Source organism: Mesocricetus auratus, unplaced genomic scaffold (genome assembly GCF_017639785.1).
Source record: "Mesocricetus auratus isolate SY011 unplaced genomic scaffold, BCM_Maur_2.0 Super-Scaffold_6730, whole genome shotgun sequence".
NCBI classification, from domain to species: Eukaryota; Metazoa; Chordata; class Mammalia; order Rodentia; family Cricetidae; genus Mesocricetus; species Mesocricetus auratus.
The window spans coordinates 96163988-96182722 of record NW_024429184.1 but is presented as its reverse complement, the minus strand read 5'-3'; the positions used below and the strand labels follow the sequence as shown (position 1 = coordinate 96182722).

The 18735-nt window shown below is 38.5% G+C and overlaps 1 long non-coding RNA gene across 3 annotated transcripts in view; it reads right to left on the bottom strand.

Annotated features, from left to right (window-relative positions):
* LOC121138856 overlaps positions 1 to 4178 on the bottom strand; it is a 52317-nt gene extending 48139 nt beyond the window's left edge. For all 3 annotated transcript variants that reach the window (XR_005875728.1, XR_005875730.1, XR_005875729.1), the window contains exon 1: positions 3405 to 4178. This is a non-coding gene — a long non-coding RNA (uncharacterized LOC121138856). The remainder of the gene's footprint in view (positions 1 to 3404) is intronic.
* Positions 4179 to 18735: the final 14557 nt, after the last annotated feature.

Genomic DNA, 18735 nt, shown 5'->3' with positions numbered 1-18735 from the left:
GGTGATTAGAACACAAATCTCCATTCAGATTCCATCTTCCTGATGCAGACCCTAATTCATCCTGTCTGGCACTAAGGTCTGTTCCTCTGCACTGCTCTCCTCAGCAAGATTTACTTTCTCTGTTGCACACAGAACCTTCAATTCTCTGCAACACTGTATCATTTTTGTTGGCTAATCTCTTTCCTTTCTCTCCATTAAGCAAGTGGTTTGTCTCCTTTAATCATTAATAGTACCTGCAGACAGTAGGTGATCGGGGCATATTTGTGGCATGAATAAACAGAATGAATTCACATGAACTAAAAATAAATAGCAGGCCAGGTGGTAATGGCACACGCCTTTAATCCCAACACTTGTGAAGCAGAGGCAGGTGGATCTCTGTTAGTTCAAGGCCAGCCTGGACAGGTTCCAAAATCTACACAGAGAAAACCTGTCTCCAAAAACAAACACAATAACAAAAAAATTATCACTGAAAATACAATAGCACAAATATGGCAGTAAGTATGAGAAGAAATGGCTATAATACTGGAAGAGGCCATGACTTCTGTGCTCTTCAGATCGTTTGCCTTTTATTACATCTCCATTTATAACCAACAGAATGAAAATGCACAGTGCAAAGTCCATCCAGGCTGAGATAGAACAAGCTTCCCTTGCACCTCCCTGCTTGGGAAGCCAGCTGTTCAAAGTCTCTCTTCTCTGAGATAAGGAATACAGGACAACCATGCAGTGAGAAGAAGATGTTTGCCCAGCTCCAACCAACCAGCTCCAGTTCATGCTGAATAAGACTTCCTGTGCATGAGTGACGAATCCCTGATGGGTGTCAGCCAACTTGAGTTTTCTAGTGACATGACAGATTTCATGTGTATGAATAAGACTTCCTGTGCATGAGTGACGAATCCCTGATGGGTGTCAGCCAACTTGAGTTTTCTAGTGACATGACAGATTTCATGTGTATGAATAAGACTTCCTGTGCATGAGTGACGAATCCCTGATGGGTGTCAGCCAACTTGAGTTTTCTAGTGACATGACAGATTTCATGTGTATGAATAAGACTTCCTGTGCATGAGTGACGAATCCCTGATGGGTGTCAGCCAACTTGAGTTTTCTAGTGACATGACAGATTTTGAACAAGAATCTCCCACCTGAAACCAGAAACTCAGGAAAGACAGAAAAAATGAAAAAAATTATGACAAATGTTTTGTGGGGTTGTTTTTTTTTCTTTTTGGAGAGTAGATCATTTAAACAATACCAAATGACCCAGAAAAATCTACTATTGGGAATCCACTTAAAACACCTGTTTCTCTGGTAACAAGTCACATTTTTACCCTGTATTAGTAGAAGCTGCATCTCCATTTGTCAGAGCACATGTTACCTCTTAAGGACTGTCTGGCTTTAACCACCATACCAGTTCTATGCATAGCCATTCGCCAAATACTGGTGCTGTGGATTCTTACAGGAGCCTTCTGTCCTGTGCTATGGTGCATTGTCACCTTGTTGTTTGGCAAATACATTGTAAGGAATTAGAACTGTGTGTGTTAATAGTACCTTTATATAAATAACAAGATGTAAAATACAGATGAGGGATATTCAAAGAGTGGCATTCCTGTCTTAGAATATCCCAATATTTTTGCACAGAATAAAGGAAAATGAAAATAACAAGAAAAACACCTGGTTCTGAGTAAAAGAAACCTCTCTGAAGTTTTTATTTTCTTGACAGCCAGAAAGTGAAAACAAAACTCTGTCAGTAAGATAATAACTAAATAATTATGGGGTTTACCTTTACTGGGAATACTAATGATCTGATGTTAAGAAAACCGAGATTGGCCTTACATGTACAAACATGACAGATACTAGTTACATTGTTCAGTTAAAAAAACAAAAACAAAACAATAATATATTGTAGGCAGAGCAAGTGACAAGGAAGAGGGTATAGATGAAATGCATTACAGGATGGCAAATGCTGCGATGAAAACATCTATCAAGTAAGAAGACAGGCAAGAACACACTTTTTATTTTTACCAAGTAAGGAAGCTTCAATAGCAGGTGAAGGATGAGCTGTAAGAGACAGCTGAGCAAACAGAACTCAAAGAAGTGAAAACAGGTTCCATACATTTCTATGAATCTACCTTGTAATTTATTTGATTTAATTTAGCAAGTATGAATTGGCAAATACCTCTAGGTACTGCATATGAATATTTCAGGTCCATGGCATAAGATGTAAATCTTATTCCCTTGTCCAGCAAGTATGTCAGTAGCTGTTTAAGTTAATCAGATCAGTGGTTCTCAGCCTGTAGGTCATATCTCTATTGGCAAACCTTTATCACCAAAAAATTGTATTATGATCCATAACAGCAGTAAAATTGCACTTATGAAGTAGCAATGAAAATAATTTTATGCTTGAGGTCACCACCACATGAAAAATTGCATTAATGGGTTGCAGCATGAGGAAGGTTACAAATCACTGTATTAGATCAACAATTGTGATGCTGCATCTTTTATGTACAAGTAATTTTATTTTAATTAGTTATTGCCCCAGAACATGAGAATAGTGATATAAAACACCAAAGGGCAGATTAACTCTGACATAGCAATACTTCAAGTCGTGTAAGAAAACAAAATAGCACAAATGGGGCTAAGTACTATGTGTGATTTCAGACCTCTACCGGGAGTACTGGGGTGTGTTCATGTGGATAAAAGAACACTATAGGATAACGTGGCTAGGTGCATTGCCAGAGTCCACCAAAGAACAGAACCACAGGGTTATTCATGTATAGGTATGTATGGAACTGGCTCAAACTATTGCATAGGCTTAATAAGTCCAAATCTAGTAGGGTAGGTTGGCAAGAGTCCCAGTCAACATCACAGCAAAGACTCATAGTCCAAAGGCAGAGGGACCGAGGGAAGCCTTTCTCTTTTATGTGACCTTTAGCTGACTGTATGATGCTCAACCATGTTATGGGAGGGCAATCTGCTTTACTCCAAAGTCTACTAATTTAAGTATTGGCCTCACAAAAAACGAACTTCCATGGCTTGCAAGATGCCCAGGGAATAAATGCATCTATTGCCAAGCTCTGAAGATCTGAGTTCAACACTAGTAATCCACATGTTGAAGGAGAGAAAGATACCAGATGTTATCTTCTGGACTCCATTCATGTGTCATCGCACACACATACACACACACACACACACACACACACACACACACACATACACACAATTTTAAATAAATGTAAAAATACCTTCACAGAAACATCCAGAATACTTGACTAACTAACTAGACACTAAGAGTCAGCTACAAATTGACACATACAATTAACCACTACAAGAACATTAGCACATGCTGCTTAACTGCTAATTTGTAAGATGTATATGAAAAGCAGCTCAAATGTTAAAATGTTATTGCTTACCTTTTTCAAAATGAGGAATCATTTCTGAAAAATATCTATAAATTGAACTCAACTCTGGGAAATGACTATGAATTGGATTCCACTGTACTCAAAGTTACTTAAAATTTATCTGATTGTCTGATAAGTCGATTTGAGCTGCAATAAAAATGGAAAGAAAATAGAACGAGGTTATTAGGGAGCAGTTTACACTCAAAAGGAAAATGAAAGTAATAGATCTGGGAAGGGTTAAAAAGAAATGAAATTGTTGTGCTGAGCATGTCACCTGTTTAAGCGAGAAATAAGCACGATGATAATATGAAAACACAGACATGAGACAGGGCCGAGCTAAAGAATGAGACGGTAAAAAAAAAACTGTCAGTATTTCAAAGGGAGGAACTGGTAGGGAGGATCAGAAAACCATAGAATAGAAATGATGTCTCTCTGGGAATGATAAAAGAACTACAAACGCTCTCTGTTCGGAGAAGCGGCTGGAAAGAGAGATTGCCTTAATACCATTTGGCCCCTGGCAACAAATTCCTGATGTTCAGGAAGAAGGAGTGTGTCAGGGTCAGAGTGCAGCCAGTGTGTGTAAACCACTAACTGCCTTTCCTTGATTCTTCTCTTCTTCGGTTCAAAGCCTCATCTAGGATCCCATGCTATTTGTGCTAAAAGCCAATTTGATAGTCACATTCTCACCTGCATCTTCATTCCATATTACCCAGCTGAGAAGAATTATGTCTGGAGCAGAAATTAAATAACCAATTCATAACCAAAAACAAACTTTTATTCTGCAAGAGGAATTTATTTAATTTCCCTTTGCACTAAGGCAGAGTCAACAGAATAGAAACTAGGCAGTCTGTCACCGTATTTATTGGTGCATCTTCTATGATCCCCATATTTGTTCCTCAGGTTTAGGTGCACCATTGCCCTGAGAGGCCTGCAGGTGGAATTGTTTTCAAAGAATGCACTGAAATCCTGACATGACTTAGGACTCAGGAGCCAAGAGTCAGGAGCTCCTGTAAGTTTGCATCCACCTTCCTGTAGCTCTCCTTGCCTTTGTCTGGAAGGGCAGTATGGGAGCTCGTGTCACCACCTCCGATGAAGACACTCTGGAGTATGCCTCCCACTCAGCAGTTGTTGGGGAACTGGCAACACCCTTCCAGAGACCATCCAAGAATATCCTCTTGCCTGGCTTCTGTCCTGCTTCCATTAGCAGTCTCTCCTGGGAACATTTCCCAGCAGATTAATGCACAGACAATCTTTATCTCAGACAGCCAGTGAAAGGCCCCACCATTTATGTTCTTCAAGGCTTTTTATGCTTCTGCTCAAACAATACAGATTAAACAAATCCAAGACTTTTAATTCTGAACCCTTGATTCTATAACCAAATTTAGCCTGAGTTAGAAGCACTTTAATTCCACCATTACTGGTGATGCTATACATGACGTCATTAGTGGCCTGCAAGCTTTAGGATGAAAAGTACTTCCAGGACAGAGGAGAGACCATGAACCTAGGGATCAAATAGACTAATGCAAAATATCACAACAAATTATATCTGGATAACCCAGTTTTTGATTCTGAGTCTCCTAAAGCAATACTGACCTCAATGAGTTTTATGTAAGTAAATAAGCAATGTCTGAAATACCTAATACATAGTCAATGCAATCGTTATTCCATTTTGCTGTTTGAAGGAAATTATTTCATCATAAGGAAAACAGAGTTGATTAAAGGGTGTGTTCCTAAAGGCAAGTAGAAAACTAGTTAACTCTGTCATATCTACATTTATAATTGAAAGAGAATAAGTAGCATGGAGATTTTTCTTCTGTTTACCAGTAATCTCAATTGTTTTGCTTGTTCTTTAATGTTTATTGAGTGGTACTGAGATACATGGGTATTTCTTCAATGACAATAAAGAAATGAACAAATCAACATTAAAATAAGTAGTACAAGTTGATGATAGAGGTCCTTCTGTTTGCTGGGAATATATGTTTTTCTTATTAGTTTAATCAAATGCTGACTGTACAGTAACAAGGCATGAAGTATAGGCAGGGCTACCAGAGGAGGAAAATTCTGGGGAGAAGATACAGAGAGACAGTCACCAGGGAGACGCCATGTAGCTGCCAGGAATAGGATTCTAGGCATTCTTCGGTAAGCCAAAACCACATGGAAATACTTAGATTAATAGAAACTGGTTAGTAATTAAGAGAGAGCTAGCCAATAAGAAGCCTGAGCCATCAACCCAACAGTTTATAGTTAATACAAGCTTCTATGTGTTTATTTGGGACCAAACGGCTACAGGACAAGGTGGAACAGAAACTCTGTTTTCAGAAAGAGACAAATAGAATGGATACATGAGTGTGGAAATGGGATAAAGTGCATAAGGAAGGAAGTGTCCATGAAGAAGGAAAAAGCTCTCTGAGGGAGTAGCATTTGATACATATCCTGAGGAAAGAGAGAAGACAGTCTTTTTCACATACAGGAAATAGCCTTCCCAACAGAGGGAACAGCATGTTTAATTGTCTAGCCTGGAATCCAAATGCAGATCACAGTAGAAGACAAAAACAGAGTTGACCAGGAACAGGGAATGCCAGTCCTGTGGTACTGAGCAATCTGACTCAGCAGTGTCCACACAGAGGAAGGGTTTTTGTTTCTCTGTGTTCTTGGATCCTAAACGAATTACATCAAGTATCCCTTGCCAGCCCTTTAATGACATTTCAGGCAGAACTCAGAGCATTACAGTTAGGTTCAGGTATTGCATTAGTCAGGCCAGTAAAATGAAATGGACTTAACTCTTTGATGGAGCTCAATTCTCTGCTTTTCAGTTGGGGTTGCCCAGCAACTGGAGGACAACAGAATCAGCACCTCCTCTTCATCTCCTCTGCTCTCCTTTCCTGGGTGTCACCTCCTCCTCTTTGGATTAGAACCAAAGAAGAAAAAGGGAAATAACACCTCTGACATCACTGGTTTAGCTGTTTCTCCTCCTCAATTGTCAATGCTGTGACAGACATCCAAATGGTGTCACTCACATGAGAGTCTGTGGGGATTTTTCAGGAATTATTGCAAAACCATTGCATTCCTTGAGGGAGCCGATCAATTTCCACCCACTATGCCTCTGCATCTCTCACTGATGCACACTGGAATCTCTTGCTTCAGGAAACTGCTAGGGCCTGGTTCCCAGTCACAGAGCTCATCTGCTGTGTAAAAGATTGGCTTCCTTTACCAACTTCTAGTTAAAGACACTACTTTGCTAGTTCTCAACACACTCCATCATACTATTGTACTTTACACAACTAGTGGATATGTTGGGAATTTGATAACCCCCTTGCAATGCAAATACCCAAAGCAAAATTCACATCATTCACTGCAAGCACTGCTAGTTTCTGTGGGTGGATTGGCCTCTTAAAGTGGCACTGTCCTTTTACTAGGCTTAAAAAGAAAGCATCTTTACCAAAAGCATTGTTCTATTTTCTAACTATCCCTTAATCATTCAGGACTGACCACTAACAAATAGGTATGATCTGAAATATACTCTCTGGAAAGGGATGGCTGTACTATCTCCAACGCTCCCACAAAGTAATCCTAAAATGTGTGTTTTTGTCTCTACAAGAAACAATCCGTTCTAATGAATGCAAACACCTGAAAAGAAGTGTGATGAGTTCTTCTGTCTTCCTGATTGATCTTCTTGTTTTAGTTTATAATGAAGAGTGAAATTAGGTGAGTTGGATAAGTTGATTCCACACTATGAGAGGAAAGATAATAGTAGAATCAAACATTTCCTTCTTTTTTTAAATTTATTTTTCAGTTTAAATTTAGATAAGAAACAAGGTTGCTTCACAAGTCAGTTCCAGGTCCCTCTCCCTTTCCCTCCCCTCCTCCCGTGACCTCCCCTCAACCTCCCCCATTATCCCCTCATTTCCCCAGGAAGGGTGAGGCCCTCCATGTGGGTGTCCATAGTCTGTCATTTCATACAGGGCAGGGCCTAGACCCTCCCCCAAGAGTTCAGGGTGAGAGTGCACCTCACATTGTTGGATGGGAGTCCAAAGTCCATGTGTATACTCGGGATGAGTACTGATCTGTTGTCCAAGGCTCAATAAATTACCTAGGCCTCCTCACTGACACCCACATTCAAGGGGTCTTGATCAGTCCCATGCTGGATTCCCAGGCTGATGCCTAGGATTCAAGAGTTAACCTTTGTCAGGTCAGCTGTTTCTGGGGGTTAAACCAGCCCAGTCTTAATACCTTTGGTCATCAGTCCTCCCTCTCTGTTACTGGCTTTCTTGAGTTCAGCTCAGTACTTAACTGAGGGAGTCTGCCTCTTCTTCCATCAGCCACTGAATGAAGTTTCTGTTTCCCAGACTCTCTGGCTATGGGATTGTAGGCTGGCATCCCCCAGATCTGTGTCCCTCAAACATTTCCTTCATAATTAACCAGTTAATGTACATAAGGAAAAAAATCAAAAAAGGAGGAAAAAGGGAAAAATTAATGCCATTTTTCTTTTATGTGTATGATATATGTACATGTATATACAAATATATGTGTGTATACATGTATTTGGAGCCCAGAGGGTAACATTAAGTGTCTTCCTCTATTCCTTTCCACATTATTTGTTGAAATAGGGTCTCTCATTGAGCCTGACGCTCATAGATGCATCTAGGCTGGTGGTCTAATGAGCTCCAAGGAGCCTTCTGTCTCCATCTCCTAAGTCCTGGGGTTACAGACATGTGTGCCCATGGCTGGCTTTTATGTGGGAGCTGGAGATCTGAACTAAGGTCCTCCAGGTTATGCAGCAAGCTGCACTCCAACCCATTATTGGTTTGAGAGAGAGAGAGAAGAGAGAGAGAGAGAAGAGAGAGAGAGAGAGAGAGAGAGAGAGTGAGGGGGAGGGAGGGAGGGAGGAGGGGACTATGAAATCAAGTAAGCATATTAATGCTTTATCTCTGGCATTTAATGATTATAGACAATTAAACACAACTGTAAGTTGGAACACCATTCTATGACTAATGAGTCATATACTAAGCATGTGAACAGAACAGATGTGAGGAACTGGAAGCTCCAATGAGTTTGAAAGAGTAAAATTCAAAAATGGTTACCAAGGCACTACTAGTCACAGGATATCAGTGGCCAAATAGACATTCTAGGTGTCAACTGAAAATGGAGTTAAGTAATAAAACACAGTAACCACATGATAACAGCCAACCTGTTCCATTAAGCCATAGGTGCACAAATGAGGTCCATGACTTTGATTCAATTCACAGTGACTGGGGACCACAATAACTTTAGAAATGTTGAGAGGCAAGTCTGCAAGCTGAAAGCAGTTTAGTTCATCTATATTTATAAGATAGTTCTAGCCAGGGAGAAAACAAATAAGATGAAAACTTGTGAATTGTAAGACATACTTCACTTTACAGAATATTATCTATGAAAAGTAAACTTTCAAGAAACCAAAAAAGAGACTAAAGGGAAGGAAGAAAGTAGTGTAGTAGTTATATTTTAATTAAAAATGTACTTATATTTTTAGGTAAATAAAAAGAAAGTCAAGTTTTGTGAATCTACTAATCCTTGATTTGCTTTAGTGTTTCTTCTTGTAACAATAAAAAATGATAAGCCCCTGTGGTGCAAACACAGTCTCCCCCTGGTTCTTCCTCCCTATCTACTTCAGCCATCCCTCCATATGACTTGAGTCCCCATGGACCTACAGAACTGCTCTTTACCAGGGACCATATACTTGTGCCCACTTTACTCTCTTCTACTTTGGACTCTCCATAGTCCTGTTAAATCTGCCTCTGACTATCCACCTCAGCCCCTCCTCCTAGCCCACCTCCATGCCCTTTGGATCGACCATCATCCATGGCCAGAGACAGAATACTAATTCTGCTTCTAACACTCTTGATGGAGCTAGTCCCAAGTTCTGCTTAAAGAACTCCAGAGTCAGTTTCTCTTCCCTGCCTCCTCACCTATCATCCACTGCACTAATCTGGGACAGCTTGGGGTCCGAACCCAGAGCTCCAATCAGAACTTAAGATCTGGGACTCCTCAGTTAAACCCTAAAACACAGAATAACCCACAGACTAAAAACCAACACCATTCTTCTGGTACAGAACCCATCAGAATGGGACAAGAGCAACCAAAGAGCCAAACACTACCTAACAAACCCAAGGCCAGATACACCAAGAAATACCACAAACACCTTAACTCTAGATGCCTAGATCTTGGGGTGTGGGAGGGGTATACAAACAACCAAGAAGACAATATGTCTCCTGTATGAGCCAGCAACGCTATTGTAAAAGGACTAACAGAATCAATTCTTTTGGGCTGATTTAAATGACACAGTCTACCATACTGAAAAAAGTATGGTGGCTGCAACAGTTCCATCTATGACAGTGTGAGCTTGTGGCAGATTGTTCTTGTCTTGTAGGTCAGAAACAGAGAGTGTTCCAGCTATAACCCTCAAGGTTACCCTCAGTATTCAACTCACCTCAACTCAGACACACACACACACACACACACACACACACACACACACACACACACACACACCACTAGGTTCTATAATCTTCTTAAAATGTATCACCAGTTTGGGACCAGTCAATTATTCCACCCATTAGTCTATGGAACCATGTCACATTTATGCCCTAATATCACGCACCTGGTTCCCCCAGATTAATAACCATCTAATGATGTAAAATTCAGTAATTTCAGCATTAAAAGTTCCATTGTCCTAACAACTCCCAAAAGTTTTCAAAAGTTCCCAGTCCCTTCTGAGATGCAAGACAACTCTGAGCTGTGAGATTCTATAAAAAATAAAGTAAATATAATAAATTATTTCATTCTGATATAAGGGGAAAATCTCTATTCTTAGCTGAAAGAATTGGGTTACAGCAAGAAAAGACTAGACCAAATCAAACAGCAAACAGCACTCCCTGTAGCTTCATGTCAATCATGTAGAATTGATAATGTCATTATCTGAGTTGAAATAAGCATTGGGAACCTTGCCATTCAGCAATCTGCCGGCAGCACATATGGGCTCTCCCTTAGCTCCAATCATTGCCTGCAGCTTTCTTTGGCAGACATCCCATATTATTGACATCTCCAACACCACTGGATATCTAGGGCAACTGTGATTTCACCTTATCTTATTTCACACATGACCTCCCAGAACCTCTCTCAAGGAATCTGACTTTTCTGCACACTGCTTGGCTTTTTAGCTTTTGTAGACAATCTTGATACATGATCCAGAAACTCTTGCATTGTGTAAGCCTGCAAAACCATCACTGCATTCATGACATAAAATTTTGATGTCAGGTTGTAATGTAGCCAGACACAATTAGACCACAGCTACAGTGGCCTCCAAGCTGCTGTAGCATCAATGTGCCTACATGGGTAAACCTGAGAAGATGTTTCCCTGAGTGCTGTTTGAACAGGACTACCCCTCTAGTAGCACTAGTAGAACTCTCAGCTCCGAACTTTTTTCTTGCATGTTCCTTTTGAATGAATTAGCTTTTGTGTAGATTGGAGTACTTGACTGATGGGTTCTTGATTTCAAAATGTATTCCTTACTGTCTCGTGAAATTTTGCTTGTCATGCCTTTCATTCCATCAGTCATTAATGCCTCTCTGTCAGTGTCTGCTTTCCCACAACTTGAAATGTACGTACTCTTGCTGCTTTACTCACCAAACTGCATACCTTCACTGCTTTCTGCTCTCCTTTTTGTTTTAAATCCTCTCTATATAAGTGACTAAAAATAGCCAGCAACAAACACGCTACTGTCTAAATGCTATGCTATCTTGCAATTCCCTCCATCAAAGAGGTATTCTAATACTTTTGAACTTGGCCTCACCTATATTTTCATGGTATAGGCAGAATATAGCTGTATTCTTTACCAGAATGGTACAGGGATGACTTCCAGATCCAGTCCTCAGGAAAGCCCTTGATATCTTCTGCAACCTCAATAGCACAGACTCTACTGTCCACATTTTTAACACCATTCTTGGTTTCTGCACTCCGTCTATAATGGTCCCCACTTACAACGCAATGACTCTTCTCTAGCTTGAATCTCAAGTTGTGCTTCCACTAGTCAGTTTCAAGAAGCTATAAATTGCATGGCCAGTTTGTCATATATCACATAGTACCAATTTTATGGATAATTTACTTTTCTCTCCTTTTCTTTCTTCCTTCCTTTCTTTCTTGTTTGTTTTGTTTTTCAAGACAGGGTTTATGTGTGTAACAACTCTGTAGCTGTCCTGGAACTTGCTTTGTAGACCAGGCTAGTCTCAAACTCATAGAGATCCTCCTGCCTCTTCCTCCCATGTGCTGGATTAAAGGCGTGTGTCACCATTCCTGCTCACATTTTCTTAATATGGCAAAATACCTGTTATGAAGCAACCTAAGGAAGGAGGATTTATTTTGACTCATGATTTGCAGGGCATGCTCCTTCGTGGCAGGGAAAGAATGATAGCTAGGGAAGTTCTGTCCTTAAAGAGGAACACATGTGGCAAAGCTTTTTCACATCTTGGTGTCTTTAAAAGAAGAGAGTTCTCAGGAAACAAGTGGGACCCTAGTGTAACCCTCAGGAATCCACTTCCATGGTCCACTCACATAACCTATGCTTCATGTCCTCAAAGGCTCTAATTTGTAAAATATTGACTATGTGGGGGCCAAGTGTTTACTTGTATGGATCAGTGGGACATGTTTTATATTCAAACCATAAAACTCTTCAATGGTTATTAGTGATGGATCAAATACATTAAATTGACATCAGGATTAGTATGGCATTGATAGTGTTCAGAGCTTTGTTCTCTTGTGTCTGAGTGGTACTGGAGACTCATCCATGAAGCAGACCAAAAAGACCTTCAAATATAACTGTAAGAGATATGCATACTAACAGGTATGCAAATCACATTAAATAAATATAAGAAATGAAATACAATATAACTCATGTAACAATATTTGACTTCTAAATAGATCTTACAATACTGAAACAGTGAAAATGCAACAGAGAACTCAAAAACTTACTTGCAGGGATTATCAGTGAGCTCAGCAGGAATGAAAATATACAGATGAATAAAATTAGGAAGTCAGCTCAGCAATTGACGAAGACTGCAACATGGATGAAAAATTCAGTCACCAAGGAAATTAAGCTTGGGAGATGAAAAAAATGCTTAAAATGGAAAACTCAACAAGTCAAACTAAAAACACAATATCTGGCTTGGTGTATTTTTTTTACTTTTTCTCTTTTGGAGTGGAGGGCACAAAAGTGGGTGGGTGGACCTAAGAGAAATGAGAAGCAAGTATGATCAGGGTATAGTACATGAAATTGTCAAGTAATCAATAGAAATATTACGTTGGAAAAAACACAATATCTAGGATTGAAGGTCAAATCAAAGAATGCCCACATTTGTACATCAACAAAATAAATAAATAACCAAGCATGACTATAGTATTTAAGAACTCTGAAACATGTAAAAAAAAAAAAGGACAGCACCAAAGAACCCACGGAGTAAAAAGGGTTGAGGTTAAAATTAAAGGCATAAAAATCCAATTTCATGAAATTATAGCTGAACAGAGTTAAACGTGATATATTTAGATCCTATAAATAAGTCATGATCACATATTCTCTGTTCAGAATGTTGTAACTAAAATCCAAAGATTATAAACCAAAAGGCCAATTTTAATAACCACAAAAAAACCACTGACAGCACAAAGCCCATCTGAACAGCTCCAGACCTCTTCTTTTAAGAAATAGACCACAAGGATGTAGAAGGACTGGACAGAATGACAGTAGATGTGACTGAATCAACAATAATACATAGAAATCAATAAAGTCATAACCCAAGTGGAGAGAGGGGAAACTATGTTTGGGATGGATTGTATGAGAGAACAATCTATGTTTAACAAAATTTACCTTTCCTCAGAAAAAGAATAAATACAGTCATAAAGAACATCAGCATAATAAAAATCCAAAAGCTTGTGATTCTCTAAGTGCATTAAAAAAAAAGTATGCCCCCAAACTTGATGATCCAAGTCCATTTCCTGGAACTCACATGGTAGAAGAAGAGAATTAACTCCTTCCTACAAGTTCCCCTGTGACTCCACATACAGTCCTTGGCACTCCTTCATTCACACACACACACACACACACACAGAGAGAGAGAGAGAGAGAGAGAGAGAGAGAGAGAGAGAGAGAGAGAGAGACAGAGACAGAGACAGAGACAGAGACAGAGAGAGAGAGACAGAGAGATGGAAAGATAGACAATGGATGGATGGATGGATGGATGGATGGACGGACAGACTAAAGAATCTTCCTGTCCAATTGCATCACTATACCCATTAATCATCATTTCTCCATCCCTCCCTTCTTCCCACACTGTTCTCCACTTCTCTATTTTATTCTCTATTTCTTTAAAATTCACTTTTTATCTTCCACATGTAAGTGAGGTCATGAAGTAGCTATGTTCCTGTGCCTGGCTTAGGTCACTTGATGTGATGTATTTTATTTCTGCTTATTTTCCTGCATACTTTTATCCTTTTATGGTCAAATGATAATCTATTGTATATGTATAATACATGTTCCTTGTCTATGTATCTTATCAGTAACACTTCGTTGAGTCCATATTTTGGATGCTGGAAATAGTGATGCAATGAGCCTGTGACTATGGCTGTCTATTCAACATGACAACTTCAATCCTTTTGTCTATATCCAGAAGTAAGATTAATTGATCATATTCAGATGAAAGTTATAATTTGATTATTAAAAAGAGAAACACAAAAATTATTTGGTGTAAGCTAGAGATATAGCTTAGCAGTTAAGAGTTTAGTGCTCTTACAGAGGACCTTCATTCAATTCCCTGAACCTACTTCAGATGCCTACAACTGCCTCTAAGTCTAACTGAAGAAGATCAGTCTGTCTTCCACAGGCACTTATGATCACAGGACATACCCACATTCAGACACATATATGTAAATGTAAATAAAAATGAAATAAGATATTTTTAAGAGTAGTATCAGATAGAACCACAATTGAGAATTAACACTATCTATACTACTCAAATCTAAAGAAATAATCTTCCAAGATAAAAAAGTGTACAAATGTATTATGGTGTAAATTTTAAAGTAGAATTCATATAAACAGAAACCTGTAAATGGCTACCTGTTGTTGGAGATTAAAACCAATCCGATGTAGAACATAACACAAGAGATCAAAAGAAAACAAATAAAAGAGATATTCATTATCTGGAGGAACATATTTAAAAGCCAAACTTGAAATCCATTTTATCTCTAATTTGGTTCTTTTAATATTAGAGATAAGGGAATATAAGAATATGAAGAACTAACTGACCCAAATATATCTGGTTTACAGCAGGAAAAATCCCATAGCTGAAAATTATTATACATGTTCAAGGCTTGGCAGGAAAGAATTATACATTATACTGTTTTAAGGATATGTCAATGAGAAGTCTTGAGGAAAGGGTCCAGACACAATATTCACCTTCAGAGCAAACTCTTCCAGAAACTTTTAAGAGTCAGATGAGGGACTAGGGGGATAGAAGAAATGAAGTTCAGCCTGTGGCTACAGGGTAATAGCCAAAAAGAGAAGCATCCAAACCTGTAATTGACAATCTCCCTTATAAATGTCAAAGCAACATGAAAAATACTGGCTTACCTATTTCCATGAGTACAAACACTAAGTGAATAAATGATCCATGTTCTGAAAATGACAATGACTTAGAACAGTAACAGCAGGCTACGTTCACTGTTAATCATCAACTAATACACAAAACATGAACATGCACAACCCCTCCCCCAAAACAATGCTTGCCTTCATCTTTAATGACATGACTAGGCTGGGAAATGCCACTTTTAATACTTCACCACTGTGAAATATAATAAGATCAGTATTGACTTAAAAATGAAACCAATAATGGGATCAAATAGTCTGCCAAGAAATTCATTCTCTGAATTGTTTCTGGTAGAGTCAATTATTTATTTTGCTCCCCATAGCAATCAACATGCATGATATCTGGAATCCACTGTCTCAATCTCTTACTCCTGTGTGGACCAAGTATCTTCAGTAAAGAGGTAACACTGATTCTGAGCCTTTGGATAACACAACTTAAGCCCACATGTACTAACATGTGTGATACTGTGTGGCAGGACTAAAATCCAAGTGTGTAACAATAACAAAGAGAAATTTTAGGCAAGAACATAAAGGAATGAAGACATTTCATGATGAATAATAGGGAAACCCTGCATTGTTTCCCTCATTTTGTTGATGAATAAAACTGTTCTTAAAGTCTCGTGTTGAACAACAGATTATTGTGGGTAATAATCTATCATTGGGGTTGGGGAGGTCTTTTGAGTTGGGAGCAGGGGAGGCAATATATTGGCTTCCTTTTATATTCTGTAATTAAGAAAAACAGTAGTCTCTTTTAAATTATTTTTTCTTGATTTCAAATCTTTTAGAACTAATTGGTGTTACTTGGATATCTTCTCAGCAATTAAAAAGATATGTTTGTCTGTTTTCTTCTGTTCTGTTTTAAAATCTTTCCTTGCACATCAAAGGCAAGTATAGATTCACATATGCAAATGTACATGCCCCATAAAACTCAGCTACCTGAAATCATAGATGAATGTTCCAAGGATATTGCTTAATAGAACTATAGCATAAAACTATAAGTCTATGGTTTTAATCTTTTGCTTTGATTTTTTAACCTCTCAAAGCCTTGGTAACAAATAAGATCTCTGGGCAGTGGCTTTCTTCTCTTATGACAACCAAATGCTGAAACAGCATGAAAGAGTCATTAGGTTTGTTGGGATAAACTGATGATCAAGGTAGAAGTTCAACAAAGAATTTTGGTGGGACCACAGAATGGTTCCTGCCTACCTCCCATCCTATGTGGTACACAAACTAACAGGAACATAAACACACTTGACTTCTTTAAAAAGAAAAAAAGCTAACATGCAGAAATCCCCCCATTTAGAGCTTAGATTTTATAGTAAATAGTAATTTTTATGATTCAAAAACAAATTTTTCCCCATAGAACAATGGGCAATGAAGCTTTAGATGCAAAGAATATCTCATCAAATTCTATTCAATACCTAATAAAAGCATTCAGATAGTTTTTCATTTTCTTAAACACATAGGGTTAGGAAAATTCAGTTTCTAGAAGGATAAATGGATTTGAACACTCACAAACATAGAAAGGAATGTTTTGTGTGACTCCAAGTCATGAGGGTTCTTTTTGTTTGTTTGTTTTTTCTTTTTGAAAAGTGAGTAAGCCGCCATATTGTCTTCTCTAGGCCCAGTCCCTAATTATCTCTGGGAATATTTTTTATTCTTTTCTCTTTTTTCTAAAGGTACATTTTCCAAATGCTTGTTTGTTAAGCTCAGTCTAGATAGCAGTTTATAACAGTTTTATTCCTCTTAAGTCATTTGGCAAGTCCCATCCAAATTCACACACAGACTTGTTGCTCTTCATTCAAATTTCAAATTCCCAAAAAATACAATCAAATCTGTGTCACAGCTTATGTTTATGATTCATCATTGTGAAAGGTTTTATGAAGTATCACATCATTCATTTAGAGATGCATAATGTCAACCCATTACATGTTCATCACTATCTAACAAGCCACAGAAGACAAAACACACCCATCCATCATGAAAGTTAAGTTATAAAAGAGTCGCCTCGCCCCCTTGTGGGGGATTCTATCACAAGTGTCTAGCCCAGCAATTACTCAAGGTCCTGATGCATCAGAGGATCCCTTTCCTCTGCGAATAAACCTTGCAAGCTCACTAGAGGATTCTCCATTCCCTTCACTGGGCTCTAGCCTCAAAAGACAAAGTAACCAAGCAAAAATGTTATCACAATAGTTCTGTTACTAGATTCATGGCCACAAAATGAGCATGAAGCTGTCTGATAAATTAAATAGGGAAATGGTCTGCCCAAATAAAAGTTGAAGTTGAACTTGGTGGTATCTTAAAATAGAGAAAAAATGGCCAAGACATAATGTTAAAATCCATGTATCGTACAAAGCACAATGAAAATCATAATTTGCTTTAGAAGTGATCATTGATTGACACCAACTGAGTTGCACCAGAGGGTGAATTTATGTACAAAACAGAAAAAATTTTATAGTAACCATTCTAGATTTATTTCTGGTGTTGTGATAAACTACCTGAACCAAAAGCCACTTAGGGAAGAATGGGAGTATTTGGCTTGCAGTTCCAGTATATTGCTGTGGTGAGGTTAAATACAGTCATCTACATCTACAGCTGAGAGCAAGGAGAGGATAAATGTGTGCATCTCTGCTTGCGTGGCTCCTATCCTTCTTCACTGTTATACAGTTTATGTCCAGCTAAAGGAATGGCACCGCCCGCAGTGAGCTGGGTCTTTACATATCTATTAACAGCCAATACAAACCTCCACAGACATGTCTACAGGCCAACAAACTGTAGACAATTCCTCAGCTGAGGCTATCTTTCCAGCTAATTCTAGGTTGTGTCAAGCTGAATATCGAAACAAGCCAGCACAGTACTCATAATGAAAATGATTTAATGAAGTAACCATAACCTCATTTGAAATAAATAAAAATTAAAAATTATCAGCAAAGAAATTAAAGCTATAAAGAAAGAATCAGGGTGGTTAAAATACTCGGTGACACATATTAGAGAAAACTGGTATTCTCTTTCCCAGGATATATCACATGAAAATATTTTCTTCGTTATGGGCAGGATTTTATGTCTACTCTCTTTTCTGAATTTATTCAGAGTCTTTTGTATGCTCTCACAGTCTCTATGAGTTCATATGTACATTAGTTCACATTCCTGGGAAGGCCCTATACCCGAGTAGTTGATCACTACATAACGAACTTGTGGTGGTTTGAAAAAGAATGGGCCCCACAGATTCAAGTATTTGAATGCTTAGTCATCAGGAACTACACTCTTAAGAAGGACTAGAAAGTCTTTCCTTGTTGGAGGAAGTGTGTCACCAGGGGTGGGCTTTGAAGTTTCAAAATCCCAGACCAGACCCAGTGTCTCTTTCCTAACACTGCCTGCAGATCAGGCCATAGAACTATCAGCTACATATCCAGCACTGTGTCTGTCAGCATGCCTTCATAACCCACACCATGATAATAGCGGGCTAAACCACTGAAAGTGTAAAGACCAATTGCCCCAATTAAATTCTTTTTCATATATATGAATGAGTTGGCATAGTCATGAACACAGACTAAGACAATACTTTGTTTCTTTCTGTGTGTTTTTATTTTGGTATTTTTGCCTTATTGACTTTTTAAAGTTTGCTTTGTGTATTATTTGGAGGCTTTGTTGTTGTTCTTCTTCTTCCTAAGGGTTTTA